At 40.4% G+C, this 26,633-nt stretch overlaps 1 pseudogene; it reads right to left on the minus strand.

The window, feature by feature from the left end:
* Positions 1-5,583: 5,583 nt before the first annotated feature.
* Positions 5,584-7,150, minus strand: LOC143607919 (protein ALTERED PHOSPHATE STARVATION RESPONSE 1 pseudogene; annotated as a pseudogene).
* Positions 7,151-26,633: the final 19,483 nt, after the last annotated feature.

Below are 26,633 nucleotides of genomic sequence, written 5' to 3' on the forward strand. Positions count from 1 at the left end.
CTACTCCAAGAACGAGGCTGATCATGAAGAACACTTAAGGGTAATTCTGGAATTATTGAAGAAGGAACAACTGTATGCTAAACTCTCGAAATGTGAGTTTTGGCTTCGCGAGGTTCACTTTTTAGGACATGTGATCAACGAGAATGGTATCCATGTCGATCCCGGTAAGGTAGAGGACATCAAAAACTGGGAAGCACCTAAGACTCCGACTGAGGTGCGGCAATTCCTAGGACTGGCCGGCTACTACCGGCGTTTCATCGAGGGATTTTCAAAGATTGCTCAACCCCTCACCGCTTTGACTCATAAAGGCACTAAGTACAATTGGGGTGACGCGCAAGAATCCGCTTTTCAACTGTTGAAAACCAAACTCTGTAGCGCCCCTATTCTAGCCCTCCCCGAGGGAACGGAGAATTTTGAGGTACACTGTGACGCATCGATACAAGGTCTCGGTTGTGTGCTGATGCAACTCGAGAAGGTGATAGCTTATGCCTCTCGACAACTACGGGTTCACGAGAAGAACTACACGACCCATGATTTGGAACTCGGAGCTGTGGTGTTTGCCCTTAAGATATGGAGGCATTACTTGTACGGTACCAAGTTTACCATTTACACCGACCACAAGAGTCTCCAACATATCTACGATCAGAAGGAGCTGAACATGCGACAGCGTCGTTGGGTCGAGCTGCTTAAGGATTATGATTGTGCCATCAAGTACCACCCTGGCAAGGCCAATGTAGTGGCCGACGCCCTCAGCAGAAAAGAAACAGATAAACCCAGACGAGTGCGAGCATTGCAACTCACGATTCATGCCAGCTTACCCGACCAGATTCGCGATGCCCAACTCGAAGCTTTGAAAGATGATAATCTTCCATCGGAATTCATGCGGGGGCATGAACAAGCAACTTGAAACCAGATCGGACGGGGTCCGATATTTTGAGAACCGGATTTGGGTTCCACGGTACGGAGAGTTGAGAACTCTGGTGATGGACGAAGCACACAAGTCCCGATATTCTATCCACCCTGGCTCAGATAAAATGTATCATGATTTAAAGGCACTTTACTGGTGGCCGAACATGAAAGCCGACATTGCCACCTACGTGAGCAAATGCTTGACTTGTGCCAGAGTCAAAATAGAATACCAGAAACCATCTGGTCTACTGCAACAACCGGAACTCCCAATGTGGAAATGGGAACACATCTCAATGGATTTTATTACGGGTTTACCTAAGACACCGACGGGATGCGATACCATCTGGGTGATCGTTGATCGGTTGACTAAGTCTGCACACTTCTTAGCGATTAAGGAATCGGACAAAATGGAAAGACTGACTCGTGTTTACATGAAAGAAGTGGTGTCTAGGCACGGAGTGCCTGTCTCAATCATTTCCGATCGAGATTCTCGTTTCACTTCGCACTTTTGGAAGTCGCTGCAAAGCGCACTAGGCACCCGTCTTGATATGAGCACAGCATACCATCCTCAGACGGATGGGCAAAGTGAACGAACTATTCAGACCCTGGAAGATATGTTGCGTGCATGCGTGTTGGATTTCGGAAAAAGTTGGGAACCTCACTTACCTTTGGTAGAGTTTTTCGTATAATAACAGCTACCACACAAGTATTAAAGCAGCGCCGTTTGAAGCGCTGTACGGACGGAAGTGTCGATCACCACTCTGCTGGGCAGAGGTGGGTGACAGCCAAATCACTGGTCCAGAACTGGTACTCGAAACTTCGGAAAAGATTATTCAAATCCGAAATCGCATGGCAGCAGCACGAGATCGCCAAAAGAGTTACGCCGACAAGCGCCGAAAGCCTCTCGAATTTCAAGTGAATGACCAAGTATTACTCAAAGTCTCGCCTTGGAAAGGTGTGGTTCGCTTTGGTAAGCGAAACAAACTCAACCCACGATATGTTGGTCCTTATCGAATAACTGAGCGCATTGGTCCGGTGGCGTACCGATTGGACCTACCAACGGAACTCAGTGGCGTACACAATGTATTCCACGTGTCCAATTTGAAGAAATGCTTATCCGATGAAACCCAAGTAGTCCCTTTGGAGGAACTGCAAGTTGATGAACAGTTACGTTTCATTGAAGAACTAGTCGAAGTTTTGGATGGGAAACCAAAACGCTCAAGCACAGCAAAATTCCAATCGTTAAGGTTCGTTGGAACTCGAGACGTGGACCGGAGTTCACGTGGGAACGCGAGGACCAAATGATGAAAAAGTATCCTCACCTTTTTGAAGGGCTGACCAAACACAGAAAACCGCGAAACCCGGTAAACCGTCAGACATCACCGGAGGTATGAATTAAATTTCGGGACGAAATTTCTTTCTACTAGGGGATGATATAACAAACTGAAAATTTTTCTTACTTTTTCAGACACTCATCACGACTTGACTCAAATTTTCGGGACAAAAATTCTTTAACATGGGAATGATGTGACAATCGTCAATTTCAGGTTAACTCCGTTAACTCAACTCCGTCAATTCAAACTTAAGATCACTGAATCTATAACGCACACCTCATTACATTTAAACTAGGGTTTAAATGACGCTTAACACTTACTACATGTGTAGTCTTTCGGGAATTGCACCGAAACGCAAACGAGTTGACGCAAACGATTGGTGAATAAACGAAAAACGTCAAAACAGTAATTATGTGATAATTATGTGTTAGACTTATGTGTTATGTGATAACGTTGTTATAAACGTTAACTCAATGTACTAGAACTAGTTAATTAAGCTAGAAAAACAACAACTGAAAGTTGAGGGACTTGAGTGTAACATATATTATTATAAATAATACTAAACCTAAAACCCTAACTCATTATTTCTTTCTCTTCCAAAATCCCGATCGGAACTTTCCCCTTGGCTCCTTGGCTGCCGTCACCTATACACACACATACAACCATCAATTTCAACTTTTGATCGAAGATTAAGGTGCTAGGAAGGTATAAACGACTATCCTATGCATCCTTTATACTTGATTTTGATGTTTAATGGGTTAATTGAAAACCCTAGATGGCCGATTTCATGTGTGTATGTAACTAATATGATTGTTGTTGATTTGATAATGATTTGATAACTAGAATGAATATTGTTACATGTTAATTGTTGTGTCTTTGATTTGAGTTCAAACAAAAACCCTAATCATGTATGTAATGTGTAATTGATGTGCATGGATAGTGATTATGGAGTCTAGAGTGTTACATGAATGCATGATGGGCCATAGATAGTTAATATGTTGAGTTTGGATGCAAACAGTTTCTGGACAGATTGTGTTATTGAGGTTTAATTGACTGTAACGAAGTGTAAATGTGAAAATTGGTTGAGATTATTGATACTACAGTAAACTAGGTTGAGTCTAGTTTCTAAAGAATGTAAATTTGCAATTTTTGGACGTGGAAAAGTTAACTTTTATGATTTTACAAAACGTTGTGCAAAGCTGAGCTGTTATACCTGCTGTTAAGTTGTTTTGTAAATATTATATCTCATGAACTACGAGACCAATTGGGTTGGTTCCACTTCTGGAAGTTGACTTGTTGAGTTAGGAACCTAACCCAAGTGGTCTTGCATTTATTGGATGTTTCGTTTAACGGGAATTGCAAATAACATTCTGTTGCGCATGAATTTGACTGTTATGAGTTTGCTGTAATGATTTGATGATTGTGAGAAACCTATGTGGAATAAAAATATAATAAAATATGTTCTGGAAACCTAAGACATATATGCTTTTGTGATGATTTTTGGTAAATTAATTGTGATGCTGTGATCGGTGAGATAGTACAATCTTTCAAGTAGAATTTCTGTCTCGGTGAAACTAGCTGCTGAATTTTGTGAAAATGCATGAAACATGATACTTGCTATATAATTGTTATGATTTGACCAAATTGCCCTCATGGGGAATAATGGCTAGTTAATTGTTATGTGTTGACCAAATTGCCCTTACGGGGAGTAATTGCTAGTGATGTACTTTATGAATACATGACACGTAAATAATTGTTTACACATGTAACGTATCACAAATACATTTGTTAAAGTCACACACAATTCACAAACGAAACACGAAACATGTTATATGCATAGGTATTATGTGCGGGTCTAGAGACTCGATAATATTCCGACACTTAGAAAAATCTCTTTGTTGTTTTAGAACGCTAGAGAGTGTTTTTATGTGACGCGCATCTTGGTGAATTATTTTGGGAATACTTCGCAAACAGTGAGTTTCACTTTCCCCTTTTAAACTTTTTTAAACGCTTTTCACTTGGGGGAGATAACATACTCCGAAAACGCATTTAAGATTTTGTTAATATAGATTATATATCACTTGTAAAGACTAAGTGGCAAACGCGTTAACTAAAGTCCTTCATTCACATCGAACCGTTTAATATTGGATAATAGCGAGTCATTGTTGAGTAGTACTACTGGGTTTGACAAACCCCACCCAACACTAAACTCGACTGGAGGTCGAGTGGGTGTAATCTTGGCTAAACACATACCATGGTCTGGATGACCTGGTGGCAAGGCAAATGATAAACAGTCAGCTTCGGTGTCGAACACTTAGTGATACTTGTTTTATAGGCTAGCTACCTATAGATATATAATTGACATAACACTATCTGGTAACGCAAAACGCTGTAACGCAAAAACGCTGAACGCAAACGCTGTAACGCAAAACGCTGAACGCAAACGCTAAACGCTTTATTTTTATATAACTTGTGAACTCACCAACCTTGTGTTGACACTTTTAGTATGTTATTCTCAGATAGCCGAGGCGGGCGCGCGGTTTAGGAACATGCATTGCTTGAAACATTCTAATTATGAAAAATTTATTTTAAACTATTATCATTGGGTTTTAAGTCGTCCTGCGTGACGTAACATTGTCTGCTATGGTTTTACGCTTCCGCATTTAACTACTCGTAAATGTTTTCATGGTTTTGAAACTTTGTTTTATGGTTTGATTATAACTAATGATTCCGATCCTGTTAGTTCACACCCTCTGACGGTAAAACTCCGTTAGTGGATTTTGAGGGTGTGACTGCGCAAGTCAAAATTGAAACCAAGACCACAAAGTCAACAAATATAAGTAAGCCTTTAACAAGATGAACAAAAGAAATATGAATGACCCTTTTACAAGCTCAATAAGTCAAACCTGAACCACAAAGTGAAGTACAAACTTAACAAAAAGTAAAATATAATATTCTTCAACCAGATCAACAAATGGAGTAAGCCCTTTAACAAGCTCAACAAGTCAAAAAGGAACCCAGGACCAGAAAGTTAAGTCAACAACAAGTGAAATATAATATCACTGACCCTTTTAAACAGATTCAACAAAACAAAAACATAAAGTCAAAGTCAACAGCAAGTTGCATATAATATAACCCAAACCTTGAACAAGATAAACAACTAAAATAAGCTCAAGAAGTCAAAATTGAAAACAAGAACACAAATTCAAACTCAAAATTCAGAGTCAACAAGTAAATTATAATATAACTAACCCTTCAGCAAGATCAACAAATGAAACATGACTGACCCTTTAACAAGCTCAACAAGTCAAAATTGAGAACAAAACCATAAAGGGAAAAGTTAACAAGTTAAATATATTATAACTAACCCTTTAACAAGCTCAACAAGCTGTGGATAAAGCTCAGACTCTCTGAGTTTAATAATCTCCTGAGAAGTTGACTCGATCGCCTGACCCGAAACCATGATCCTAGAATCCAACTTCTCAACCTCTTTCTTCGCTTTCTCGATCTTCAAATAATCACCTTTCTTCAACTCCATCTTCCGAAGCTGTTCACTCCTCTTCTCGTGCTCGGTTTTCAAACTCTCAGCATTCTACAAAACCAACCAATAGTCAAGTAAGTAGTCAACAGCATTTGACACCAAAAAAACCAAAACTAAAACTGACGATTTGGGTTTATGTAAAAACCAAACCGTATGTAATAAAAACTGAACCGAACCTTTAACTTTCATTTTATATTTTAAGTCATTAATAAGAATTTCAATAAAGCAGTAACTCAAATATATTAGCCAAATGTATAACAATCAATTAGTTATTACATAACAAAATGATTTAAGCCCAAATTCATTATTCTACCCCCAAAAGTTTCAAACTCAAAGGCAAAACCGAAAAAACTATACCCGAACGGTTTTCAACAATTCAAAACCAAAGCTTAAGTTTATGGAACAGTTTTAGCCCAAAACCCACCCAAACCGAACCATGCACACCCCTATTTTACATAATCACAGTAGCATTACCTTAACCTCCTCACATAACTTCCTCTCCCATTCATACAGTCTAACCACTGTAGAACAGTGGCTGCCCGGGATAGCTGACCCGTCAACTGCACCAATTCCCGGCATCCCATTGCAATCAAACTTCATTAACCCATTGAACCTCTGACTCGAGTTCCATGAGCAGAAAAACGGGTTCAAATTCATTCCATTCCCATTAATCTTGCCTGTAATTTGAAACATTCAAAATTTACACAAAATATGTGTAAATTAATGAATTTGAAACTATTATTTAAAGGGTGTTTGTTATGTTACCTGAGGATGCCGAATTTCCAATAAAGTTGACAACTTTCCACCCGAATCCGCTGCCCGCAGAAAATACTCATCCAATTCCTTAATAATCTCAATTAAGTCTTTGTGTTTACTCGAAACCACCACCGGCAACTCCAGGGGCGTCTCATCGGAGCTAGTTACCTTCGATGGCGCCGCAGCGCCAGAGGTGGTTTCCGCCACCGTCTCGGACACAGTGGGTGGCGGAAACCACCTCCCAGTCGTCTCCACGCACGGATTTCTCACCCTCCATCAAAGGCATAAATGGGTCCCAGAAATCCCACGTGGATGACGACGGTGGTGGCGGCGGTGGTAACGGAGTTGACGACGTGTTGGTGGTGGATGTGGTTGTCCATGTTTCAGATGTTTGACTCATCGGTGGCGGCGGTGGTGGTGGTGGAATGTTCGCCGGCGGCGGCGGCGGTGGAGGAGTGCGGCGCCGGTGTTTTTTAATGAGCGTAAATACATACTGTGTGCGGCGGAGAATGAGTTTCTAGCTTTTACAAACTGTTTCATGTAACGTTTTTCTTGCTTTGCATCTTGAAACCATCTCTTTCCTCTCGAATTTAGAATAATAACAACCCATTTTGAAATTATTATTCAAGATTTACACAAATTAATAAACTTTTTTGATGTTTAAGCAAAATCCCGTCTGGGTAATTCTTGATTCACCATGAAAACCTCAAATTGGGGGGTTTCTTGAAATTTCAAATTTTAATTCTCCTTTAGCACTCTCTCTCTCTAGATAGGAAGAAGAAGACCAACAAGTATAGTCTTTTGAGAATCAAAGAAAGTGGACATATTTATGTTTGTGGAGATTTTATATTTTTCTTTTGTGACGAAAATGCCCCTGGATGTGTTTAAACAAAACATGATACTGTTGGAGGGAGTACAAAAGTGCACGGAAGAGTGATGGAGGTTGAGGGGTAATTTTGGAAAACTGTAAATTTCAACGGGCTTTATGTTTGATATGGAATGTTGGAAGTGATTTTAAAAACATTTAATGTGCGAGATTTTGTTTTGGGTTTATTGTTTATTAGGGTAAATTTAAAATAAAAGTTATACTAATAATTAGAAGGGTGAGAAGGATTTTAATTCATTTATCTTAAATTTGGATGGTGATTGGTGGAGATTAATTTAAAAATAAAAATTGATGAAAAGAACATTAAAATAATAACCCACGTATGATGACTTCCTTTCTTCGCATGCAAAACACATGTCAATTCCTCAATAATTTTAAAACGTCTATAACTTTTCATACGCCATTTTTTTAGAAATTTTTTTTTTGCCGTAATAATAAGCGTTTTTTATCTTTAATATGAATATCATATTGTTACATAAAAATAAAAAAAATTGATGGATTTTTGTTATATTGTGTTATTTTGTTGGCCATTTTCTTTTTTTAATTGAATTTATATGCATTGTGATATATATTTTGGTCATTGTGCTTTCCAATTGTTACTCATATTAAAGATAAAAATTAAAACAACGGTTACGTCATTGTGTCTTTGTGCTCAATATTTGTCGTTTTACTTAATTTGAGAAAAATAGTGTTATGTTCAATGTGTATTACGTTCAAATTATTGTGTAATATGTAGTTTCCCTTGTGTTTTATGTTTAAAGTCATTGTGTTATATGTATTTTACCATGTATCTTACGTTTCAGACCATTGTGTTATATATATCATAATTGTGTTTTACGTTTCAGGTTAACATGTAATCTGTATTCATCATTGTGTTTAATATTAGATAATTTATTGGTATTTTTCATTAGATTTACAAATTAGTATTACACAACGGTGTTATTAGTATTTTAAAAAAACACAATGATGAGTTGAAAGACACAATGGAGAAAAAACACAATAACAACCAGAAATACACAATGACGAAAAAAGACACAATGGTAAGCAAAAAGACACAATAAAGTAATTTTTTTTATTTTTATATAAGAAAATCATACTCATATTACAGACATAAAAAACGCTTGCTATTATGGTGAACTTTCTTTTAAAAAAAATATCATATGAAAAAGTTATAGACGTTTAAAAATGATAGGGGGATTAACATGTGACTTGCATGTGAAGAGAGAAAATGTGTACTATTACTTTTACCCTTTTTCTTTTGGTATCTACTTGACACATGTCAATTTTTTATGGTTTCTCATACTTCTCATTTATGTTGTTCTTTGTAGAATAACTCAACCCTTGTTTATTATGCTTAAGGTTTTAAGTTTTTAACTTTTAATTACAAGTGAACTGTGGTTTTCGTCCATGTGGTTTGTCCAAATATGCGGTTTTAGTCCAATAGTTTCAAATTTGCAATTTTCGTCCCGTGATTTCATTTTACTTGCAATTAAACCCGAATTTATTAACTCCATTAAGTCTGGTCGTTATACACATCAGCTTGCCCCTCACGTGAAGGGCATTTTTGTCTTTTTTCTCTCCAAATAAACCTTAGTCGTAATTCGCAAGCCCCCCCTCAGGTGAGGGGCTAGGGTGTATTTGGAGAAAAAAGGACAAAATTGCCCCTCACGTGAAGGATACGCTGATGGGTTTAAGACCTTTAACGACCAGACTTAACATGGTTAATGAATTCGGGTTTAATTGCGAGTGAAATAAAACCACATGGACGAAAATCACAATTTGAAACTATTTGACTAAAATCGTAGATTTGGACAAACCACAGGGACGAAAACAATAGTTTACTCATTAGTTACACAACCAAGATTATGGGATATACATTCATATTTCTTAACTTTACGTACGTATCAAATCATCTACTTGTTCTCATTCCACTTCATATCATTTTTTTTAAAAAAAGAAAAAAAACTAAACTTCATTTACCCTTATTTATCTCTCTTTATCTAATGTAAATTGATTCTTAAATTATAGTGTGCATAAAAGATTTTAACGTCCTTTAAGTGATATACCACTTTTTAACCATCGTCAAGTCAACTTTAACACCCTATGCATTAAGGTTACCTACCCCTAAAGGTACAATGGATCAGGTGCACGAATGATAAAAAAAATTTACTCCATTTGCATTAATACGAAATATTGAATACGTTGTAAAATATTATTAGTAATTAAGTTCTCTTTTGGAAACAATTTGAAAAAGTTTATATATTGATAAACAATCTTTTGGAATCAAACATATATGAATCAAAATATCAAAATATTAAATGAGTTTATTAAATAGATATTTAATTATCTTTGACTACATTTGGCATGCAATGTTTTAAAAACAAATCGCACCAGATTAGGTTATAAATGGTATAATCGTTTGCTCTAGACAATTCAAACCAAGTTGACTATTTATTTTTTTTTAATGGAAAACAAATCTTTCAAAAGGATTACTGGTTAAGTTTACCATATTATGATAAACTCGTCTTTCAATCTGAAAAAAAAAACCCTCACCTAAGGCCAACGCCTGTGAACACTCGCTCGAAGGCATGCCAGTGCAGTGAGATAAAACTCATTCAGTTCAAGGATTCAATTAGTGAAAATCACATATTCGCCTAGTTTCTCATCATCACTCTGATGCATCTGACACTAAATGCTTTGGGGGGGGGGGGGGGGGGGCAAGAATCGAACCTGGGTCACATGGAACACCAAGTCTCTCCCAACAACTCCACCAACTCATTGACAACCAAGTTAACTATTTAATTCTATAATTTCATAAAAGCATAACTTCAACTCAAAAATAATCAAAAGATATATGATTACATGATAAAAAGTTATCCAAAAATTAATGCATAATAAAAAAATAATCCAAAAACTTATATAAAAGTTGCTCAAATTGCCTTGGGAACAATTCAATTCGATTGTAAATTGATCGAAGGCCGCTAGGTTAAAACTTAAAATTTGCAGGTAAATAGTTCATGGATAGGTCACTAAAGGTCTTTAGTCTAAAGTTTAAATCCAAAATTTTACCTATGGCTTAAACCGGTACAATAGTATAAACATGTATTACTAGTAATTGAAAGTAATTAATATTCCTTGCATTCAAATGAAGAGATTACATCCAATAAATAGAATAGTTGCCTAACAACCTAGGCACTATTTTAGGAGGCTAAATCAAAGTAAATCAATATATAATTTACAATATATGTTATTGAAATATATGTTACTAATATTCCCCCTCAGCTTGAGCGTGCAAAAGATGAAACGTTCAAGCTGTTTCGAAACGATTCAAATAATTGTCTTGGAAGGCTCTTAGTGAACATATCCGCATATTGGAACTCGGACGGTACGTGAAGAACTCGAACGTGACCAATTTGAACATTTTCTCTCACGAAGTGTATATCCATTTCTACATGTTTGGTGCGCTGATGTTGAACATGATTCCTGTGACAATCGTCAATTTCAGGTTAACCTCGTTAACTCAACTCCGTCAATTCAAACTTTAAGATCGTTGAATCTTTAACGCACACTTCGTTACATTTAAACTAGGGTTTAAATGACGCTTAACACTTACTACATGTGTAGTCTTTCGGGATTTGCACCGAAACGCAAACGAGTTAACGCAAACGATTGACAAATAAACGACAAACGTCAAGACACTAATTATATGATTATTATGTGTTAGGATTATGTGCTATGTGATAATAGTATGGTCATGTTAACTTATTGTTCAAGTATGATGGAATGTTCTAGAGAAAAACAACAATTGGAAGTTTAGGGACTAGAATGTAACTTGTTGGCTTATAAATATAACATAAACTCTAAACCCTAACTATTATTATTATTATTAATAACCTCCGATCGGAAATCCCTTCCTCCCTACTCACGGCTGCCGTCCACAATCTTCCACACACACACATCAAATCAAGAGTTTAATCCAAGAACTAGGTGCTAGGAAGGTATACTTGATCATCCCTTACCTCCTTGTTGTGTAATTTTGATGTTTAATGAGTTGTATGCAAACCCTAACTCAGCCGATTCTAGGTGTTATATGATTAATATGATTCTTGATAGTTGGATGATAGATTAATATGATTCTTGATGTTGTTACATGATTCATTGATTGTCTTTGATTTGAATTAGAACACAAACCCTAATCTTGTATGTATGGTATGATTGATATGCATGGATAGTAGTTATAGTATCTAGAAGGTTATATGGATGCATGATAGTTCATAGGGTATGGTTAGGTTGAGTTTTGATGTGAACAGATTCTGGACAGAATGTATATACGATGTTTAACTGACTGTAACGAAGTGTAAACGTGAAAATTGATTGAGATTGTGGGTACTGCAGTAAACTAGGTTGAGTCTAGTTTCTATAAAGTATAAATTCGTAATTTTTGGATAAGTAGAAGTATACTTTTATGATTTTACAAAAACGTGATGCAAAGCTGAGCTGTTAGACCTGCTGTTAGGTTATATTGTAAATACTATATCTCATGAACTACGAGGCCAATTGGGTTGGTTCCACTTTTGGAAGTTGACTCATTGAGTCAGGAACCAAACCCAAGTGGTCTTGCATTTATTGGATTTTTCGTTTAACGGGAATTGCAAATAATATTCTGTTGTGCATGAATCTGACTGATATAAGTTAGCTGTAATGTTTTGATCATTATGAACAATCTATATGGAATAAAAATAAGATAAAAGATGTTCTGGAAACCTAAGATATGTATGCTTCTGTGGTAATTTTTGGTGAATTAATTGAGACGTTATAATCAGTGAACTAGTACAATCTTTCAAGTAGAAATTCTGTCATAACGAAACTAGCTGCTGAGTTGTATAGGAATGCATGAAATATGGTAGTTTCTATATAATTGTTGTAATTTTGACCAAAATACCCTTGCGGGGAAATAGTTGCTAGTTGATTGCCATGAATTGACCAAATTACCCTTGCGGGAAATATTGGTTAGTTAGTCTTTGTTTGTTGACCAAATTGCCCTTACGGGAATTATTGCTAGTAAGTAGGTTATTAACACATGACACGGAAGTAATTGCTCACTCATATGTCGTATCACGATTGTACTTGTAGAGTCACACACAATACACAAACGAAACACGAAACATGTTACTTGCATAGGTATTATGTGCCGAGTCTAGAGACTCGTTAAACGTTCCGACACTTAGAAAATCTCTTTGTTGTTTTAGAACGCTAGAGAGTTTTCTACGACGCGCATCACTCGGTGATCTAGATCGGATATTCTTCGCAAACAGTGAGTTCACTTTACCCCACTCTTAAACTGCTTTCAAACGTTTTTCACTTGGGGGAGATAACATACTCCGATAAACATATTTTCTGAGATAAACGCATATGAAAGATTTTGTTATAAATTATATATCACTTGTAAAGGCTAAGCGGCATTTGTAACAACTTGAAGTCCCACACATCGGACCGGTTAATATTTGGAATAGCGAGTCACTTTTGGGTAGTACTACTGGGTTTGACAAACCCCACCCGACGTTATAGCTCAACTGGAGGTTGAGTGGGTGTAAATTTGGGCTAACACATACCATGGTCTGGAGGACCTGGTGACGGGCACTTGATAAACAGTCAGCTTCGGTCGCGAACCACTTAGCAATACTTGTTGTATAGATTAGCTACCTATCGATATATAATTTAACATAACACTATCTGGTAATGCAACACTTAAACGTTGTAACATGGTTACACGCTCAAACATCGTAACGAGGTTACGCAATACTTAAACGTTGTAACGTGGTTACACGCTCAAACGTCGTAACGAGGTTACGCAACATTTAAACGTCGTAACGAGGTTACGCAAAACGCTAAACAATCTATCTTATTTTACTTGTGAACTCACCAACCTTGTGTTGACACTTTTAGTATGTTATTCTCAGGTAGCCGAGGCGGGCGCGCGGTTTAGGAGCATGCATTATTGAAAACATTTTTATTCCGCAAATTTAAACTTTAACAGTTGCTTTTGGTTTTTAAGTCGTCCTGCGTGACGCAACTTTTGAATTAAGGTTTTACGCTTCCGCATTTACTTTCATTTAAACGTTTTTCTTTGGTTTGGTTATAACTAATGATTCCGATCCTGTCAGTTCACACCCTCTGACGGTAAAACTCCGTTAGTGGATTTTGAGGGTGTGACAGATTGGTATCAGAGCCATTGGTTATAGCGAACTAGAAGCCGCATGCATACTAGACTATAACCGCGACGACCCATTAGTTATAATAATACGCACTGCATAGGTTTGTGTAGTCTTGAAATCTTATCTCTTTACCTCTTTCGCTCATACGCGCGCGCATACACGGCTTACCTGTAGGAATGTCGACGCCACCCTCATCATCATCCGATTCGATGACGCATGCTCACGGGAAGGAACCGCAGTTACCTACTGCCTCGCCACCCCGTGTAGTCCCGGAACTCGAAGCTCCCGCACCAAAGAGGTACCGCCCATCCGGAGGCCTGTATGATAACGACGTTAGCTGGGAATGGTATCCCAACATGATCAGACGTATGGTCTACCGTGAACAAGTTCCCCCATTGCCTCACCCGAACCACCCTGGTTACCCTAACACTTTACCACCCATAACCGAACCTGTGGAACGAGTCCTCGCAGCTGTCGTTTCTTGTTTGGAGCGTGATGTGGGTTACATGCGCTACACTAGAGAAAATGTTGCTAGACTGTTTAAAGATGGAACCGAGACTCAAGAGGAGATTGCCCGCATGACAACGGCAATGAAAGAAATGCAAGAGACTAGTGAACAACGAACCAAGGTTATGATGAAGATGCAAGCCGAGATGATAGACTTGCAAGAACAACTCCAAGAAGCAAGGACCCGAACGGAAATAGCGTTAGAACGTTGCGATATCCTACAAACGCAACTCGATCAGAACGCAGCAGAACCTGAGGCCGAGCCCGAGGCAGAGCCTGAAGTAGAACCCGAAGTAGAACCTGAAGAAGATCCCGAAGAGGAGCCTGAGGAAGATCCCGAGGAAGATCCCGAGGAGGAGCCCGAAGAAGAACCGGAGGAGGAACCGGCTGAGGAGGAGGCACATTCAGAGGTGTCCTCAGATGACGACATCTAGTGATGATGACACTTAGATGGAGGGGTTGTCTCCATCCAAACTATTATTTTTCTACGATTTTAAGGATTGATTGGAAATACTTTGTAGCGAATACAATGGTTTTAATCAAAAATTTTTATTTAGACTAATATGTGGTTGTGATGTGTCCGCGGATGGTGGATCCGCCGAGCAAAAGAATAGAGATGTACATTGATGGGTTGGCACCACAGATTCAGGGTATGGTGACGTCTTCCAGACCAGCCACGATCCAACAAGCGATCCGTTTGGCTCACAAACTAACGGATCAGGCTGTGACCCAGGGTGCGTTACCACCAAGGGGTTCGACTGTAAAAGCCGTGACAACCCGAATAATGACCATGCCAGCAACAGCAACAACAGCAACCCGAACAGCGGGAAAAGAAAGTTTGACAACACCAGATCTTCATCCTCAAACCTCCCACCGCAACGCTACCGGAAGCCCGAATTTACTCGGAGTTTCAACACTCAGAATCACAACAACAACGGTAACGGGCAGGTTTCGAGCGGGTATGCTGGGAAACATCCAAAGTGCAATAGGTGCAACTTTCACCATGTTGGGCAGTGTGACCGTGTCAAGTGTCAAAGATGCGGAAAGATAGGTCACCAAGCGAAGGATTGTAGAGTTGACCTTGTGGCGAAGGGTGCTCCTAAGCCACCGATGATGACTAAGGGATGTTATGAATGTGGACAGGAAGGTCATTTCCGGAAGGACTGCCCCAAGCTGAAACAGAACGACAATAACGGGGGTAATGGGAGTGGCAGTAACGGTGGAGGAAATGGCAAAGGAAGAGCGTTTGTGATTGGATCAGGTCAAGCCCGCAGAGATCCGCATGTGGTGTCTGGTAAGTTCCCTGTAAACGATTGTTTTGCTTCTGTTTTGTTTGACACTGGAGCTGATAGGAGTTTTGTGTCAAAGGCCTTTAGCCAACTTTTAAACCTTACTCCAACCCCGTTAGACGCTAAGTTTCCTGTTGAATTAGCTAACGGTAAGACTGTAATAACAACTCATATACTTGCGGGATGTAAGTTGAAATTGTCAGGTCATGTCTTTGACATCGACCTTATTCCTTTTACGCTTAGTAGTTTCGATGTCGTTGTCGGCATGGACTGGTTATCTGAGAACCGAGCGGAGATTATATGTCATGATAAGATCGTCCATATTACCACCCCTTCAGGCGAGATCATTTCGGTCCGAGGCGAGAGAAGCGGCATGACCACCAGCATCATTACCATTATGAAGGCACAGAAGTATTTAAGAAAGGGTCATCCGGCAATTCTGGCGCAGATTGTTGAGAAACCTGTGGAGGAGAAACGAATTGAAGACATTCCGGTTGTGCGAGATTTTCCAGAAGTCTTCCCGGAGGATTTGCCCGGACTCCCTCCTATTCGTCAAGTCGAATTTCAAATCGAGTTGACACCCGGTGCAGCACCCATAGCACGAGCCCCGTATCGGCTCGCACCGGCGGAACTTCAGGAGTTGTCCACTCAGTTGCAAGATTTGTTGGATAAGGGTTTTATCCGACCTAGCTCATCGCCATGGGGAGCCCCTGTCTTGTTTGTCCGAAAGAAAGACGGGACTTTCCGGATGTGCATCGACTACCGGGAATTGAACAAGGTGACGGTCAAGAACCGTTATCCTTTACCCCGAATTGATGATTTGTTCGACCAGCTTCAGGGATCGAGTTACTACTCGAAGATCGATTTACGATCCGGTTATCACCAGCTGAGAGTGCGCGAAGAAGATATTTCAAAGACGGCTTTCAGAACACGGTATGGTCACTACGAGTTTTCGGTTATGCCTTTTGGCCTAACCAACGCACCAGCCGTATTTATGGATCTCATGAATCGAGTATGCAAGGCGTACCTCGACAAGTTCGTGATTGTTTTCATCGATGATATTCTCGTCTACTCCAAGAACGAGACTGACCACGACGAACACTTAAGGATAATTCTGGAACTGCTGAAGAAGGAACAACTGTATGCTAAACTCTCGAAATGTGAATTTTGGCTTCGAGAGGTTCACTTTTTAGGACATGTGATAAACGAGAATGGTATCCATGTCGATCCCGGTAAGGTAGAGGCCATCAAAAACTGGGAAGCACCTAAGACTCCGACTGAGGTGCGACAATTCCTAGGACTGGCCGGCTACTACCGGCGTTTCATCGAGGGATTTTCAAAGATTGCTCAACCCCTAACCGCTTTGACTCACAAGGGCACTAAGTACAACTGGGGTGACGCGCAAGAATCCGCTTTTCAACTGTTGAAAACCAAGCTTTGTAGCGCCCCTATTTTAGCCCTCCCCGAGGGAACGGAAAATTTTGAGGTACACTGTGACGCATCTATACAAGGTCTCGGTTGTGTGCTGATGCAACTTGAGAAAGTTATAGCCTACGCCTCTAGACAACTACGGGTTCACGAGAAGAACTACACGACCCATGATTTGGAACTCGGAGCTGTAGTGTTTGCTCTTAAGATATGGAGGCATTACTTGTACGGTACCAAGTTTACCATTTACACCGACCACAAGAGTCTCCAACATATCTACGATCAGAAAGAGCTGAACATGAGACAGCGTCGTTGGGTCGAGCTGCTTAAAGACTATGATTGTGCCATCAAGTACCACCCTGGCAAGGCCAATGTGGTGGCCGACGCCCTTAGCAGAAAAGAAACAGATAAACCCAGACGGGTGAGAGCATTGCAACTCACGATTCATGCCAGCTTACCCGATCAGATTCGCGATGCGCAACTGGAAGCTTTGAAAGATGATAATCTCCCATCGGAACTCATGCGGGGCATGAGCAAGCAACTTGAAACCAGGTCGGACGGGGTCCGATATTTTGAGAACCGGATTTGGGTTCCACGATACGGAGAGTTGAGAACTCTAGTGATGGACGAAGCTCACAAGTCCCGATATTCTATCCACCCCGGCTCAGATAAAATGTATCATGATTTAAAGGAACTTTACTGGTGGCCGAACATGAAAGCCGACATTGCAACCTACGTGAGCAAATGTTTGACTTGTGCCAGAGTCAAGATAGAATACCAGAAACCATCTGGTCTACTGCAACAGCCGGAACTCCCAATGTGGAAATGGGAACAAATCTCAATGGACTTTATTACGGGTTTGCCTAAGACACCGACGGGATGCGATACCATCTGGGTGATCGTTGACCGGTTGACTAAATCGGCACATTTTCTAGCGATTAAGGAAACAGACAAAATGGAAAGACTGACTCGTGTCTACATGAAGGAAGTAGTGTCGAGACACGGAGTGCCTGTCTCCATCATTTCCGACCGAGATTCTCGTTTTACCTCACACTTTTGGAAGTCGCTGCAAAGCGCACTGGGCACACGTCTCGATATGAGTACCGCATACCATCCTCAGACAGATGGGCAGAGTGAACGGACTATCCAGACCCTGGAGGATATGTTGCGTGCATGCGTCTTAGATTTCGGAAAAAGTTGGGAACCCCATTTACCCTTGGTAGAGTTTTCGTATAATAACAGCTACCACGCAAGCATTAAGGCAGCGCCGTTTGAAGCGCTGTACGGACGGAAGTGTCGATCACCACTCTGCTGGGCAGAGGTGGGTGATAGCCAAATCACTGGTCCGGAACTGGTACTCGAAACTTCGGAAAAGATTGTTCAAATCCGAAATCGCATGGCAGCAGCACGAGATCGACAAAAGAGTTACGCCGACAAGCGCCGAAAACCTCTCGAATTTCAAGTAAACGATCGAGTGTTACTCAAAGTCTCACCTTGGAAAGGTGTGGTTCGCTTTGGTAAGCGAAACAAACTTAACCCGCGATATGTTGGTCCGTACCGGATAACTGAGCGCATTGGTCCGGTGGCGTACCGACTGGATCTACCAACAGAACTCGGTGGCGTACACGATGTATTCCACGTATCAAATTTGAAGAAATGCCTATCTGATGAAACCCAAGTAGTCCCTTTGGAGGAACTACAAGTTGATGAACAGTTACGGTTCATTGAGGAACCAATCGAGGTTTTGGATTGGGAAACCAAAACGCTCAAATACAGCAAAATTCCAATCGTTAAGGTTCGTTGGAACTCGAGACGTGGACCGGAGTTCACGTGGGAACGCGAGGATCAAATGATGAAAAAGTATCCTCACCTTTTTGAAGGGCTAACCAAACACCGGAAACCGCGAAACCCGGCAAACCGTCAAACATCACCGGAGGTATGAACTAAATTTCGGGACGAAATTTCTTTCTACTAGGGGATGATATGACAAACTGAAAATTTTTCTTACTTTTTCAGGCTCTCATCACGACTTGACTCAATTTTCGGGACGAAAATTCTTTAACATGGGAATGATGTGACAATCGTCAATTTCAGGTTAACCTCGTTAACTCAACTCCGTCAATTCAAACTTTAAGATCGTTGAATCTTTAACGCACACTTCGTTACATTTAAACTAGGGTTTAAATGACGCTTAACACTTACTACATGTGTAGTCTTTCGGGATTTGCACCGAAACGCAAACGAGTTAACGCAAACGATTGACAAATAAACGACAAACGTCAAGACACTAATTATATGATTATTATGTGTTAGGATTATGTGCTATGTGATAATAGTATGGTCATGTTAACTTATTGTTCAAGTATGATGGAATGTTCTAGAGAAAAACAACAATTGGAAGTTTAGGGACTAGAATGTAACTTGTTGGCTTATAAATATAACATAAACTCTAAACCCTAACTATTATTATTATTATTAATAACCTCCGATCGGAAATCCCTTCCTCCCTACTCACGGCTGCCGTCCACAATCTTCCACACACACACATCAAATCAAGAGTTTAATCCAAGAACTAGGTGCTAGGAAGGTATACTTGATCATCCCTTACCTCCTTGTTGTGTAATTTTGATGTTTAATGAGTTGTATGCAAACCCTAACTCAGCCGATTCTAGGTGTTATATGATTAATATGATTCTTGATAGTTGGATGATAGATTAATATGATTCTTGATGTTGTTACATGATTCATTGATTGTCTTTGATTTGAATTAGAACACAAACCCTAATCTTGTATGTATGGTATGATTGATATGCATGGATAGTAGTTATAGTATCTAGAAGGTTATATGGATGCATGATAGTTCATAGGGTATGGTTAGGTTGAGTTTTGATGTGAACAGATTCTGGACAGAATGTATATACGATGTTTAACTGACTGTAACGAAGTGTAAACGTGAAAATTGATTGAGATTGTGGGTACTGCAGTAAACTAGGTTGAGTCTAGTTTCTATAAAGTATAAATTCGTAATTTTTGGATAAGTAGAAGTATACTTTTATGATTTTACAAAAACGTGATGCAAAGCTGAGCTGTTAGACCTGCTGTTAGGTTATATTGTAAATACTATATCTCATGAACTACGAGGCCAATTGGGTTGGTTCCACTTTTGGAAGTTGACTCATTGAGTCAGGAACCAAACCCAAGTGGTCTTGCATTTATTGGATTTTTCGTTTAACGGGAATTGCAAATAATATTCTGTTGTGCATGAATCTGACTGATATAAGTTAGCTGTAATGTTTTGATCATTATGAACAATCTATATGGAATAAAAATAAGATAAAAGATGTTCTGGAAACCTAAGATATGTATGCTTCTGTGGTAATTTTTGGTGAATTAATTGAGACGTTATAATCAGTGAACTAGTACAATCTTTCAAGTAGAAATTCTGTCATAACGAAACTAGCTGCTGAGTTGTATAGGAATGCATGAAATATGGTAGTTTCTATATAATTGTTGTAATTTTGACCAAAATACCCTTGCGGGGAAATAGTTGCTAGTTGATTGCCATGAATTGACCAAATTACCCTTGCGGGAAATATTGGTTAGTTAGTCTTTGTTTGTTGACCAAATTGCCCTTACGGGAATTATTGCTAGTAAGTAGGTTATTAACACATGACACGGAAGTAATTGCTCACTCATATGTCGTATCACGATTGTACTTGTAGAGTCACACACAATACACAAACGAAACACGAAACATGTTACTTGCATAGGTATTATGTGCCGAGTCTAGAGACTCGTTAAACGTTCCGACACTTAGAAAATCTCTTTGTTGTTTTAGAACGCTAGAGAGTTTTCTACGACGCGCATCACTCGGTGATCTAGATCGGATATTCTTCGCAAACAGTGAGTTCACTTTACCCCACTCTTAAACTGCTTTCAAACGTTTTTCACTTGGGGGAGATAACATACTCCGATAAACATATTTTCTGAGATAAACGCATATGAAAGATTTTGTTATAAATTATATATCACTTGTAAAGGCTAAGCGGCATTTGTAACAACTTGAAGTCCCACACATCGGACCGGTTAATATTTGGAATAGCGAGTCACTTTTGGGTAGTACTACTGGGTTTGACAAACCCCACCCGACGTTATAGCTCAACTGGAGGTTGAGTGGGTGTAAATTTGGGCTAACACATACCATGGTCTGGAGGACCTGGTGACGGGCACTTGATAAACAGTCAGCTTCGGTCGCGAACCACTTAGCAATACTTGTTGTATAGATTAGCTACCTATCGATATATAATTTAACATAACACTATCTGGTAATGCAACACTTAAACGTTGTAACATGGTTACACGCTCAAACATCGTAACGAGGTTACGCAATACTTAAACGTTGTAACGTGGTTACACGCTCAAACGTCGTAACGAGGTTACGCAACATTTAAACGTCGTAACGAGGTTACGCAAAACGCTAAACAATCTATCTTATTTTACTTGTGAACTCACCAACCTTGTGTTGACACTTTTAGTATGTTATTCTCAGGTAGCCGAGGCGGGCGCGCGGTTTAGGAGCATGCATTATTGAAAACATTTTTATTCCGCAAATTTAAACTTTAACAGTTGCTTTTGGTTTTTAAGTCGTCCTGCGTGACGCAACTTTTGAATTAAGGTTTTACGCTTCCGCATTTACTTTCATTTAAACGTTTTTCTTTGGTTTGGTTATAACTAATGATTCCGATCCTGTCAGTTCACACCCTCTGACGGTAAAACTCCGTTAGTGGATTTTGAGGGTGTGACAATTCCCGGCAAGATGGACAGCAAAAACGTTGTCACAATAGACGATTGTGGCTCTAGTGACCGGTGTGCCAAGTTCGAGAAGTAAGTTGCGGATCCAAGTAGCTTCAGCGACAGCGTATGCTACCCCCCGGTATTCAGCTTCAGCGCTCGATCTGGATATGGTTGGTTGACGTTTGGAAGACCATGAGATAAGATTTTTCCCGAGGTAATACAATAGCCCGAGGTGGATCGACGTGTATCCGGGCAACCGCCCCAATCAGCATTCGAGTAGGCTACGAGAGAAAAGTTTGGTGAAGCCGAAATCCGTATTCCATAATCAACTGTCCCATGAATATATCGTAAAACCCGTTTCATGAACAACAAGTGAGAGTCCCGGGGAGCATGCATACAAAAACAAATATGCTGAACTGCGTAGGAGATGTCGGGCCGTGTGAATGTCAAGTACTGAAGAGCCCTGGCCATGCTTCGATAGAAGGAACCATCAGCCAATAATTCCCCCTCGGTCTCGCTAAGTTTGGAGTTTGTATCAACCGGAGTGTTGCACGGTTTACACACTGTCATGGAAGCCCGATGAAGGATGTCTCGTGCATACTGTGCTTGAGACAAAAATAGGTTTCCACGGTCTCGACTGACAGTTATTCCCAAGAAATGGTGTAAGGGACCGAGATTCGTCATGGCAAACTCTGTGGACAGGCGTGAAATAATGTTGTTGATCAGATTCGGGTGAGAGCCGGTAGGAATGATGTCATCAACATATAGGAGTAAGTAAGTTGTTTGACCCCCCGTGTTGATATATAAATAAAAATGTATCAGTTAGACTCCCCCAAAATCCCAATGATAGAGCAAATGAGGAGAACCGCTGGTACCAAGCCCGAGGTGTCTGTTTTAAACCATAAAGAGATTTCTGAAAGAGACACACATGGTGCGGGTTAGCCAGGTCAACAAAACCCGGTGGTTGTTGCATGTATACGGTTTCCTGTAGAGAGCCATGAAGAAATGCATTTTTGACATCAAGTTGTCTAATGTCCCACTTACGAGTGGTGGCAAGAGCAAGAACCGTGCGGATGGTAGCCGGTTTAACAACCGGACTAAAGGTTTTGGTACAGACAATATCAACGGTTTGGGATCTTCCGTTACATACCAGTCGGGCTTTATATCTGTCAAGGGAACCATCCTGATTGAACTTGTGTTTAAATAACCACATAGACCGAATAACCAGCCGATTTGCTGGTCGCGGAACCAGTTCCCATGTACTATTTTCTTTTAATGCACTAAATTCGTTGTTCATGGCACGTAACCAGTTAGGATCCGACAAGGCTTTTATATTAGAGGTGGGGACCGGGGAGATGTTCGTTGTGACAGATAGGTTGTATCGGGGGTTAGGACGATGGAGACTGGATTTTGCTCGAGTTTGCATGGGGTGAGTATTTTGTGAAGTGGGAGGTTGGTTGAGGTTTGTGATGGGATTGAGGATGTGGCAATAGGTGTTTGGGATAGAGGGACGACCTGGGTTGTATTTGTTTGTGGGTGTGGGCTGGTATTTGGGATAGGAGGGGTAGTAGCTGGGGTGTTTGAAGGGCCGGGTTAGGAGGTGGTGGGTCTGTGAGGTGAGGGTTGGGATCCGTTTGGAGTGGAGTGTTTCTTGTAGTGGGATGGAAGGTGTGATGGATGAGAAAGGAGTCTTCAAGGAAGGAGTAAGTAGTGGGTGAGGTATTTGTGAGGTTAGTGAACGGGAACGAGGTTTCGTTGAATGTGACATGTCGAAAGACATGGACGCGACCGGTGACGGGGTCTTAGCACCGATACCTACGAAAATCGACGTGGTATCCAAGGAAGATGCAACAGACCGATCTTGGGGCAAATTTATGAGGTTGGATGGCAGAGAGATTTGGGTAGCACTCGCACCCAAAAACACGTAGGTGGTCATAAGTCGGGTGGCGAAGGTAGAGAGCAAAAGCGGGAGGTCGAAAATGGAAATGCCTGGAAGGTAAAATATTTGTGAAGGTAAGTGGCCGTGTGTAACGCTTCGACCCAAAAGGCGGAAGGAAGATGAGCATGGATGAGGAGCGCACGAATGATGTCATTTAGGCGACGTATCATGCGCTCGGATTTGCAATTTTGTTGCGAGGTTTGAGGGCAAGAGAAGCGAAACACCAGGCCATTTGACTGGGCAAATTGTTTAAAGGCATGGTTATCAAATTCCACCCCAAGGTCACATTGGAATGTTTTGATCGATGTATTAAATTGTGTTTGGATAAGTTTATGAAATTTACAAAAAGTAGGAAAAGTGTCGGATTTATATTTAAGCGGATAAACCCAAACATATTGAGTGTAATTGTCGATCAAAACCATATAGTATTTATAACCAGAATTACTTAGGACGGGTGAAGTCCATAAGTCACAATGTATAATGTCAAAAGGACGAAAAGTAATGGAAAGTGAATCATTAAAAGGTAACCGTTTACTATTCGAAACATGACAAGAGGAGCAAAAAAATGACTTTATAGTCTTATTACAATTAATAATAAGAAAACGACTAAGATAATCTAGCACGTTCGCGCCGGGGTGTCCAAGACAATCATGCCAGGGGGTGGTACTTGAGGAAGACAACAAAGCAAAGGCGGGGGGGGGGGGGGGGGGGTGGTGAATGGATAAAGGTCACCGGTGCTATTGTGTCGGGAAATGTGACGTCCATCCTTGAGGTCCTTCAAAGTAAAACCAAAAGGGTCAAACTCAACAGAAACTTGATTGTCAATAGTAAACTTATGAACAGATAAAAGGTCTTTAATAACTTGGGGTGAGTGAATGATTTGGTTTAGTTGGTAGGTTTTATTTGGTAAGGTATAAAAGCCGTTGCCGGAGCCATTGATTAATAGGCGTTGGCCATTACCAACAAAGATAGTATTAGAAGAAACAAACAAGGGAAAAGAAATTTACCTGAATCAGATGTGAGATGAGAGGAGGCGCCAGTGTCCATGTACCAGTACGGGTCTCTAGAGTTCAATTGCATGTTGCTTAGAGCCGCACCGATGTCACTTGGGCTAAGGCCATTAAATACCGGCGCGGGGACATGTTGCGGTGAACCGGCAAAGTGGGCTTGGGACGGGTGTTGTTGGTAGTGGGCCGTGTTTTGGCTGAACTAGGTAGGAAAGGCTGGTGAGTAAGGTGCGGACGGGTAAGGAGTGGGCGGGGCAGAATCGTGGGTGTCGTTTTGGGACTTGATGGGTTGGTTATAGGGATAGGTGGATTGAAGATTGGGCTGTTGGTTAGGGTATGGTGGAGTGGGCCGATAGGTCGTATAGTTGGTGTGAAAAGTATTTTGGTGTGGAGGGTGCACAGAAGAGCCTTGACCATTGCTGTTGTTGTTTCTGCCCCCGTGCCCCTGGTTGTCTCGACCTCCTCGACCCATTCGATAGTTGAAGTTCGGGTCATAATTGTTACCGCGATAATTGCTCCCTGGGTAGGTTTTTCCGGAACCCGAATTAGATTGTGCCAGGTCCGTTTTGCTTTGACCGTGGGCAGTATATAAAACGGAGTCACCATGAGTGCTAGCAGAGAGCTCGTTTATGGCCGATAGTCTACGCATCTCCAAGTCAATGATGGTGCAGGCTTCATTCCACGATGGTGTTCCCGAATTAATTATCGTACCAATGGTGTCGAGGTCTTTGGGAAGACCGTTAACCAGTTGAATAATGAGAGAGGATTCGTCAACCGGTTTGCCGGCGTCCGCAAGTTGTCGGCTGATGTCTTTAAGCTTCTGACAATAAGCATCCATTGACGCACAATCTTTGAGAGTGGTGTGAGTAAACTCGTGGAGAAGAGCCGCCTCACGAGCCTTCTTGTTGCTTAAGAAGACATCTTCGATCTGGGTCCAGGCTTCTCGTGCCGGGATATCGTTTTCAAGAACCCGATCAAGGATGTCATCAGATATGGTACTGAAAATCCATTGAAGGATGAGTGCATCTAACTCCGACCATTCGACATATGTGGGATCGGTGATGGCAGGAGGTGGTGTGCCATCGATAAGGTGAAGAACTTTGTAGGCTTTAAGGTGGAGTTTAAAAAGTTTCACCCATGATGAATAGGTTGTGGTTTTGCCATCTAGTGTACGGATTTTTGATTGGATATTGGTGACGCTATAGGCTGGGTGAATGGATGGTTTGTTTTGGGTGTTGGTTTTGCTACCGGAGGATGACGAATCATCTCCATCTTCTCCAGCCATGGCGGCAGTGGTGGGGAATTTTTTTGGTGGTTTAACCTAGGCTCTGATTACCATGAAAGTAATTAATATTTCTTGCATTCAAATGAATAAATTACATCCAATAAATAGAATAGTTGCCTAACAACCTAGACACTATTTTAGGAGACTAAATCAAAGTAAATCAATATATAATTTACAATATATGTTATTGAAATATATGTTACTAATAGTAATTACAGCAATTCAAACTATAAACCGTTCGCCCAATTTACTGGGGTAAAATGTATTAGGCTTGTGAGCGGTAACAAGTATAACCGGCTGGTATAAACCGTGTTTAAAACATTGTTGGCATATTTTTGGGGCCATGAATGAGAATATGTCATGGGAGTACGACGGCTCAAACAACCATTGCGACACTCATTAGCATGCGATACTTATAGAGTGTTTTGTATAGACTGACATGTTTATGATAGTTTTAGTCTCATAGTGACAATATACTGGTTGCGGAGCAACACCGCACCAACCACAATATGATTCTATATTTTACTCTGATACGAATACAATCATAATGCAACACGTGTTGTGGGGTCGTAAGGTAAATGAAAAAAAATGTGTGTAAAAATATGCACGTGATAATCGCCGTGGCCAAAGCTAAACTAGCATCCATATGTAAACATAATTTATAAATTGACACCCATGTGTAAATCAACATACAATTGTAAAACACTTTGTTCAATCGATATCCAGGTTTTAAACACAATTGG

This window comes from Bidens hawaiensis, unplaced genomic scaffold (assembly GCF_021521415.1).
Source record: "Bidens hawaiensis isolate Kalapana, Puna unplaced genomic scaffold, B.hawaiensis_p1.1 tig00090239_1, whole genome shotgun sequence".
NCBI lineage: Eukaryota > Viridiplantae > Streptophyta > Magnoliopsida > Asterales > Asteraceae > Bidens > Bidens hawaiensis.